The sequence below is a fragment of the Natator depressus genome, chromosome 9, assembly GCF_965152275.1.
Source record: "Natator depressus isolate rNatDep1 chromosome 9, rNatDep2.hap1, whole genome shotgun sequence".
Taxonomy (NCBI): Eukaryota; Metazoa; Chordata; order Testudines; family Cheloniidae; genus Natator; species Natator depressus.
The window spans coordinates 2,423,271-2,432,603 of record NC_134242.1 but is presented as its reverse complement, the minus strand read 5'-3'; the positions used below and the strand labels follow the sequence as shown (position 1 = coordinate 2,432,603).

At 46.6% G+C, this 9,333-nt stretch overlaps 1 non-coding gene across 1 annotated transcript; it reads right to left on the bottom strand.

Annotated features, from left to right (window-relative positions):
* Positions 1-6,225: 6,225 nt before the first annotated feature.
* TRNAK-CUU (transfer RNA lysine (anticodon CUU)) lies at positions 6,226-6,298 on the bottom strand. Its single transcript has one exon. It is a non-coding gene; the product is annotated as a tRNA-Lys (tRNA).
* Positions 6,299-9,333: the final 3,035 nt, after the last annotated feature.

Below are 9,333 nucleotides of genomic sequence, written 5' to 3'. Positions count from 1 at the left end.
CCTACTGCTGCTCTCTCTTAAAACTCCCACCTTCCATTGCCCAGAAGATACTGCTCTACGGGCATGCCCAGACACCAAGCCAGTGAAAGTTCTTAGATCACCAGAAGAGCTCTGCTGAGAATCTGGCTCGCGGCTCATGATCAGTCGTAACTTGGTCAGCCTGCTGTTAGTTAAGCTGTGCACTAACTATGGACTTGAAGAGATCTCCCTGCCCCTTGCTTCCCTGGCCACTTCTGACATGCAGGCCCCATTGGACTCCAGCATCCCATGGCATAGAGGGCTAACTCATGGGCCTGCTTGCTGTCAGTTCTCCTGTTAGGTTAGCACCTAAGGGGTGAAGGAAATCTTGTGGCAAAGCACATTCCTCCAAGGGTTCAAGCTCAGTTTTTCCTGCACAAGACTTTAGCATCTGATGAGAAGAATCATAGTCAGCCTTTGAGGTTTGCTCATCTCAAAACTAAAACAAAGGCGGCAGCATCCTGGAGTACAGTGCTTCCCCCCGCCCTGCCCCGCAAAATACCCTGGGACACCCATCACTGTCAAGGACCCATGTACCCTGCAACAAGCTAGACCTGTTGTGACACTGCACCCCACATTCTTCATAGTGACATGATAGGATTATAGCATAATTGTAATGTATTCAAGATAAGTCATGCGAGGGGTCATTGGCAAGGCGATGATTTGCTGAATAGGATTATCCTATTTGTACGCATGTATCATTTTTGTATCTGGAGTTATGAATATTAACTATGTACCTGTATTTCAGATGTATTTACACCTGGGTAATGCCCACTACACAAGATGCTTTCAGTCTAGATAGCAGGTGGGGAAGGGCCTATTCAGGGCAATGGGCCATTAGGAAAAAACAATAGGCCTTAGGAGAAGCTTATCTTTCAGCTGGGGAGCCTTCCTGAGAAAGCTACAGACAGCCTCCAAGTAATGGCTGCTATGACTCTACAAGGACATGTGACCAGACCACATGCCTCTGGGCTCCATCTTGGATGTCAGTATTTTTCCACAGGCTGGGCTGGGAACCAAGCTTTGGAACAAAGGGTTTCCACCATATGCAAAAGCTATATAAGGCAGGGAGTGACATCATCTGGTGCTCTTCACTCCCTACACAAGAAGACTCCTGGAAACACCTGAGGAACAAAGACTGAATTGGAGGGAAGTGCTGGACCCAGGCTAAAGGGATTTCTAGCCTGTGAATGAAACACCTGGGGATTCCAAGCTGTAAAGCAAGTGCAGTGTGCACCTTAATCTGCAGCCTGCTTGAATAGCAGATCATCACCTTATCTATTTAGTATATTAAGGTTAGTTTGTATGTTTTGTTTATTTGCTAGGTAATCTGCTTTGATCTGTTTGCCATCACTTAAAATCTATCCTTTGTAGTTAATAAACCTGTTTTTGTTTTATCTTAAAAAAGTGAGTTGGAATGCAGTGTGTGGGAATCAAAGCTCAGGGGCAAAAACCTGTTGCATATTCCTTTCCACATTAAGGGAGGGGGCAAACTTTTCCTTGTGCAGCGCAAGATGGTATAGTTTTGGGTTTATATCCCCGGGGGCGTGCATGAGGAGCTGGGAGTTGCCTTAGCTGTAGCCTTCCTATGCAGGGGCTGGTCAGAGAGCCTGCATGTAACTGCAGCTGGGTGTGGCCCGACCTATATGAAGGCTGATGAAAGTGCAGGCTGGAGGGCTTTGGAGCTTGACACAGCAGTACAGTGTGCGGGAGCCCAGGCTGGTGGGTCAGAGGACTCAGTGGTACCCCAGTTCCAGGTGGCACCCTGGGGGGAACCCATCACACCTATATCCCTCAACCAGGGCTCCTGGCTTCTGTATCCCTCCAATGCAGCAGGTTGAAAATTCTGTGAAAAATTCAAGTGACTTCAGAAATGTAGGTTTCCACTAGATTATGAACATGAACAATTCAGTGGGCAGTGCCTGTGCTCTTTTTATATCGATGTTAAATTCAATTCACTTGACTCTGTTCCACACACAGAGTTGTGGCTCTAAAAAACCCCACCTCAACGAGGGGCACAGCTCCCAATGCTGAGGCACTGTTTACACTGGTGCCTTACAGCGCTGCAATTTGCTGTGCTCGGGGGGGTGTTTTTTCACCCCCTCTGAGCGAGAAAGTTGCAGCGCTGTTAATTGCCCGCGTAGACAAGGCCTCAGAGTTGCACTACAGAAACTGTCAGGATTGAGAATGGAAATGCCAGGAATCTAATAGTGCACAGCGGGTGGTGTTGGCCCTGGTGAGCTGTGAGAAGCAGTTTGGGGTGATCAGAGAAGTAAATTAGCTGGATGTTTGTGCTAAAATGATTGGCAGTGAAATGAAGCAGAGAACTCCATTGCTCTTGTGTTAGCTCCTGTTGTGATAACTGGGATAGTGGGCAGATCTCTCAGCTAGTCTGCAGACTCGGGAAGGTGAAGGCACATCATCAATTCACACCCGGCTCATGTTGCAACTGTTAGTATTTTTTTAATCAATGACTGTTAACCCCAGATTAATACAACACAAAACAGAATACAGGAAGGAATGCTACAGTTACCAAATCCACCTGGAGAAGTGACTGCAGCTCCATTCACTCCTAACTAACTCCTCAAAACTCCCCTCCTTATATACTTCAGGACTAAGAAAACTTCCTTTCCTATAACGGAGCTAAATGAGGAGTTCGTTTTATGATATCTCAGTTTACCTAATCAATGAGCTAAAGATATCTGTAATGTATTAGGTCTTCTGTGGTATCTCAGCTTATCTAACCAATAGGCTAAAAATACCTGTAACTAAGTCCTTAGTAGGAATTGTTGCCCAGGGCGTTTTCTGTAATAAGAGAGATCTTAGCTTATCAATCAGGAAAGACTTGTTAATATCAAGTATCCCTCACGAGTGACAAGTGGTCTTTTCCTGGACATCTGGATTTTCCACGGGTCAGCAGGGTTAGGGTAAATATAGTATATACATTCCATTATTTGGTCAGACACCAAAATTCACCCTATGTAGAAAGTCCCTAGAATTATAGATACGAAGCTCTTTGGTTCATGCACAAAGGGTCATTTGGTTCTAGATACAAAGAATCCTGAGGAGTCAGCTCCATTTGCTTGCACTAAGGTTTTCTTCACAACTTTATGCAGCAGAGTTTTTAATGAAACCTTAGCTTTTGGAGCTCTATTGTGTTGCAAGGAGTAGATATACTACTGTAGAATATGCCAGTTAATCTCAGTATATACAGAGCCCCGAGTATTTTCAAAGTCTCCTTGTCACATTCCATGGGGTTTATGCCTGCTTACATCAAGATTTAAGTTGTCCTAGATTTTAAATCTGAACACAGACTAAGAAACAAATGACAGGCCAAATTAATCCCCCAGGTAACTTTTTGACTTTGGTGGAATTTCCCTAGCAGCGAGTTTGCCCTGCCACTCATGCTGTGTAGGCAATGCCAAGGACCCCGACTGAGGTTCTGGCTTGCACTCCATTATCAAACTCCATTTTTTGCAGTTTGGTTAGCCTGCTGCCAGGAATCTGTAATACAAAAGGAGGAACATAGCCAAACCTTTTCCCTACAGGATTGTGTCCATCTCCTTTTATCTGGCAAAGCTGCTGCTTGAGAACTCATTTGTTGTTGGTCTTCCTTACGGTTTTGGACAATACCAAATTCAAAACTCAGCTTGCCTCTAGTTTTAGATATTAAATCCATTCTCAGTGGAGTTCAAAGTGAAGCCCCCTCCATGGCCTACAACAGACTCAGCACGACAGTTTGGAAGCTGAGCAGAGGTCACACTGAGGCAGGACCATGTATACCTAGATCATTCCTGACAGATGTTTGTCTAACCTGTTATTAAAAAAGTCCAATGACAGGGATACCGCAACCTTCCTAGTCCAGTACATAACTATCACTATAGTTCCTCCTAATATCTAACCTAAATCTCCCTTGCAGATTAAACCCATTACTAATTGTCCTATCTTCAATGGACATGGAGAACAATTGGTCACCATCCTTTATAACAGCCCTTACCATATTTGAAGACTGTCATCAGGTCTCCCCTTAGGCTCTCTCAAGAATAAACATGCCTGGTTTCTTTAATTTTTCCTCATAGGTCAGATTTTCTAAACCTTTTATCACTTTTGTGGCTCTCCTCTGGATTCTCTCTAATTTGTCCACATCTTTCTTAGTGTGGCACCCAAAACTGGACACAATACTCTAGCTAAGGCCTCACCAGTGCCCAGTCGAGTAGGACAATTACATCCCATGCTTGGCATATGACATTCCTTTTAACACACCCCAGACCTATATTAGCCTTTTTCACCACTGCATGACATTGTTGGCTCATGTTTAATTCAATACACTCTAACCCCCAGATTCTCTTCAGCAGTACCACCACCTGGCCAGTTATTCCCCATTTTGTAGTTGTGCATTTGATTTTTTTCCTTTGTAAGTTACGTATTTGGTAGTTATCTTTTTCTGAATTTCCTCTTGTTGATTTCAGACTGTAGAAGATGCACCACCACCACCCACAGTGCTTCCCAGTGGTCAGGTAGGGGTTGGCAGGTTGCCTTCCTGTTAGCAGTTTGGTCCTGCCCTTCAGTGCTCCTGCCCCAAGTGTTTCCAGTCCTCCCCTCCTGCACAGGGGCAGGGTCTCTGAGTAGTCAAGGCCCATTCCAGCAGGTCTTTTTCATTAGGTGAAGGGCCCTGGGAGGGTGTAAAGGAGCCCAGGCTCCCCTCTCCACCAAGCCCCAGTCCAGGATTCAACAGTGGGGGGCTACACTTGGTCCCTTGGGGTGCTAAGTTGTCCACCCTCCCTGGACCACTTCCTACCCCCATCCCTTTTACTTGCACCAAAGTAAGTCACTTCTTGTAGGTCTCTGAGCCGCCCGCTTGGCCTCTGGCCTCTCTCTGGTGGGTTCTTTTCTGCTCTGAGTCGTGAGGCCTCAGGCAAGGCGCTCCTGGGCAGGCTTTCCTATTAGGGCAGCAGCCTGCTCCCTTCTACTGCCTGCTCCCCGTTTAAAGCCCTGCCTCCAGCAAGTGCAGGCCCTGCAGGTGTGGTGGGCAGGGCCACCTGGGCCCAGGGTTGCTCTTTAACCCCTTGTCCTCTAGTGTGGAGTTTGTAAACCCAATCACACAGACCAATTTTCCAATGTGTCAAGGCCATTTTGAACTCTAATCCTGTCTTCCCAAGTACTTGCAAGCCCCCTCCCCCTCCGCTAGGTGTCATTTGCAAACTTTAGAAGTATATTCTCCACTCCATTAGCCAAGTCATTAGTGAAAATATTGACTTGCAGAGGGCCCAGGACTGACCTCTTCAGGACGCCAGTAGATATACCATCCTTGTCTGACAGTGAACCATTGATAATGACTCTGAGTACAGCCTTGCAACCAGTTGTGCATCCACCTTATAGTAACTCCATCTAGACCACATTTCCCTCATTTTCTTATGAGAATGTCCCATGGGACTGTGTGGAAAGCCTGATTAAACCATTGATTACCCCTCACCACTAGGACATGAACCCTGTCACAGAAGGAAATTAGGTTGGTTTGGCAGGACAAATCCATGCTGGTTGCGCCTTCGAACCCTATGATCCTGTAAGAGCTTACAGTGGTGCTGGAATGTTTTTTTAATGGGGGTGCTGAAAGCCAGCTAATGAAACTGTAAACCACGTGTGTTCAAAAGCAATATGGAAAAGTGCAATTCTTGCTCACGCCACGCAGGTGTAGCACAGCGCTGGGATTCTCAAGAACCATGAAATAAAGCTAGCTTCCTTCTTACAGCACGAGCAATAACTTTTCACAATGAAACCTGGGGCGGGGGAGGAGCTGCAGCACCTGCTGCACCCCGAGTTCCCATGCCAGTGGGTGCTTACAAAGGGATTGTTTAGCAATTTGTTCCCCCTATCTTTCAAGGTATCAAAGTTAGGCTGACAGGTCTATCATTCCCTGGGTCCTCTTTGTTCCCTTTTCAAAGACAGGTACTATGTTTGCCCTTCTCCAGACCTCTGGGACCTCACCCATTGTCCAGGAGTTCTCAAAGATCATAGAATCATAGAATATCAGGGTTGGAAGGGACCTCAGGAGGTCATCTAGTCCCACCCCCTGCTCAAAGCAGGACCAATCCCCAGTTTTTGCCCCAGATCCCTAAATGGCCCCCTCAAGGATTGAACTCACAAACCTGGGTTTAGCAGGCCAATGCTCAAACCACGGAGCTATCCCTCCCCGCAAAGAAAAGCTCACACCCAACGTGGGGCACGAACCCACGACCCTGGGATTAAGAGTCCCATGCTCTACCAACTGAGCTAGCCAGGCACCAAGATCATTGCTACCAGTGCAGGAATAACTGTATACAGGGTTTAGCACCATACCTGTGTGGTACTAAGAGACTCTCCTCGTGATGTACGGAGCCCTGCCTTGACAGGGGAAGGATGTGATCTTTTGCTAACATCAGGGCCATTGCTGCACATGAGCACCCAGTCCTCATCCCATGCTTATCAGCAATGGAGCCGTCTCAGGTAGGCACTGTCCATCACAGTGAGAGTGCTACCCCTGGCACTGGCCAAACGAATGCCCCCAAGCAAAACGGAGTCTCCTGGGGACAGGGGCATTGAGCTCTGCTGCAGGAAAAGCTTTCAAGGGCTCAGGGGAGAACTCTTCAAACTGCTAGGACCAGAGCTTTCCCTGACTCAGCACCTGCCAGGCTGAAGGCAAGAGGATGCTGTGCAGATGCCAAGTTCCAGCTTTAGGCACTGGGCCCATAATCCTCTGTTCCACATCCAGCAAGCCTGCGCATGAGCCGACTCGGCATGTTTAAATTTTCATGGCAGAGCTTTAGGCTCTTGCTTTCTCATGCATTGTGATGTGCCCAATTGCTCCTGGCTCATTTTCTTACATACGCTCTATCATTATCATTTGGGTGTAAAACTGGACCTGCTGTTTCACTAGGGTATGCGGGCAGGATGATCTCTCTCTGCCATACGTGATTCCCTAGCATTTGTATTGCCAAGACAGCAGTACATTCCAGAGAGAGGCCCCAGACTTGAACACCCTTAAGTTTGGCTGGTGGGTGGGTTTCACAATGTGAACTGGAATCCAGGACAACATTTTGCAATTGGCCCATATATTTGAGATGAACCATAAACCCCAGTTCAACCCCCCCCCCAAATATGGGGTGTCCAATATCTGATCTGAAACAAAATTTTGCATCTTGGACCCATCCCTGGAAAATGTACTGCAGGGAACAACCCTGCACCGGCAGGGAAATGGACTAGATCTCTAAAAGGTCTTTTCTTTCTCCCAGTGATTCTATAATATGGAATATCCTGTAGAATCCCTTGGGGTAACTGGGATATGGCCAGAAGGTGTTTCCCCAGAGAGCCCATTTCTATGAATTTCCGCAGTAGGTCTCACCGTTGCTATGCTGTCAAGGAAGGTTCCACCGTTTTTTCTCTTCTGTTGTTGCTTTCATTTCTTTTAAGTGAATTTAGTTGTGATGAAGAGTGCTGGCTTGGCAGCTGGTGGACACTTAATTCCCCCAGCTAGCCACAGGGTGGCTACGTACAAGCCATGGCAGTGTGAGCTTCCACAACAACGCCCATGCAAATGTGCTTCATTGCTGTCGTGGAGGGATCACCACTTGAGGCAAAAGGGAGCTCAGACTCCATGGCCCGTTCAATCCACAGGCTCTTTACTGAGGGTTCTGACCAGCAGGCCCAACAGAGCCCATGGCAGTGGTGTTTATCGAGATTTGGATTCTTGTCTATAAGCCTGATTCCATCAGTTCATTTCACACACAACCCAACCTGAACCTTCATGATCGCCAGGCCTATGGCATCCCAGAAAGCTAGCGACTCACTTGGTGTGCACAGGTGCAGTTCTGCGCAAGGAAAGAGTGGCAAGTCCTATTTTGTGCAATGGACATGCCCATGCAAAATAGCACCTGAAAGTTCAGAGACTGTGCTGAGCCCCTCTGAAAATGTGGCCCTTTGGGCATGGTAAAAAGAGTCTCACTGTACTCAAGACAGACAAGATGGTTGTGGGTGATATGAACATTTCCTTGTTGCTTTTCAGACTATGTGAGTTCAAAGCCTGGTCTATTCTGTTTGAGATATTACAGCCTGTTATAATTGCCATCCAGCTGGAGCGGTGTATGCTTTGCAAATTGAACACTACCACCTTCTGGTGGAATTGTGAACAGTTATTTTAATACCATTTTGAAGGTTGGAGAAAAGCTCCTAACAAACATGCATCCGACGAAGTGGGTATTTACCCACGAAAGCTTATGCTCCAATATGTCTGTTAGTCTATAAAGTGCCACAGGACTCTTTGCCGCTTTTACAGATCCAGACTAACACGGCTCCCCCTCTGATACTTAACAAACCTTAATGAATTATCACTCTCTGTAGTGGTGAAAGCCTAATTCTTGCTAGACTCACTAGAGAAGCCAAGGCAGCTATACAGGCAAACTGCTGGCTATGAATACATGCCCGGAAAATCTAGGAACAGAAAGAAGGGTAACATCCTTCTGCTAAACGGTCTTCTGTTAATGGTTCACCCATCTCTACGCCACTATGACTTGGTGAAGAGAGAAGAGAATTCAAATTCTTTCCCATTCCATGCTTGGCTCTCTGCTGACTCTGAGGTGCTGATTTTTGTAGTGTAAACCCTGTTTACTGAGAACTGGGCTGAGAGCACTAACTCATATCACAAAGGGCACCCGACAGTCATTACTATTCTGTCTGAGCCTCCATGTACTTGGGACAACCTAGAGGTGAAAGTTTCTATAACCCAGTCCTGCATCATGTTTATGAAATCCCCTCCACCCTTTATTCCCTGCCATTCTATGTAAAGACCTATACACTTTAATGCATATGTACCGTACGGCTTCACGAACAATCCTGCCTGAGACAGGTGTTCAGATACTCTAGTGATGGACATAGTAGAAGAACCTATATAGACTAGATCGCATGCATGTATTCAACAGCAGTTTCAAGGCCTTGCTTTTGCCATTCCTTCACTATTTAACTAAGTCACTAATTGGGAGGATGTAGAGCAGGGCTGTTTAAACAACCTGATGTCTCAGGCCAAGAATCAAAATGATCAAAGTTTCCCTGCATCCCATGCTGGAGGCTCACACAGCTGAGGCCTGGTCTACACTACATAGTTAGGTTGACGCAAGGCAGCTTACATCCACCTAGCTGTGGATGTGTCTACACTTAAATTTTGCTCCCGCTGGCATAAGTATCATAACATCACCTCCCTGAGCAGCATAGAGTCATGGTCTATGTAGTTAGGTTGACACTGTGATCATGTAGACATGGTTACTGGCCTCCAGGAGCTGTCCCACA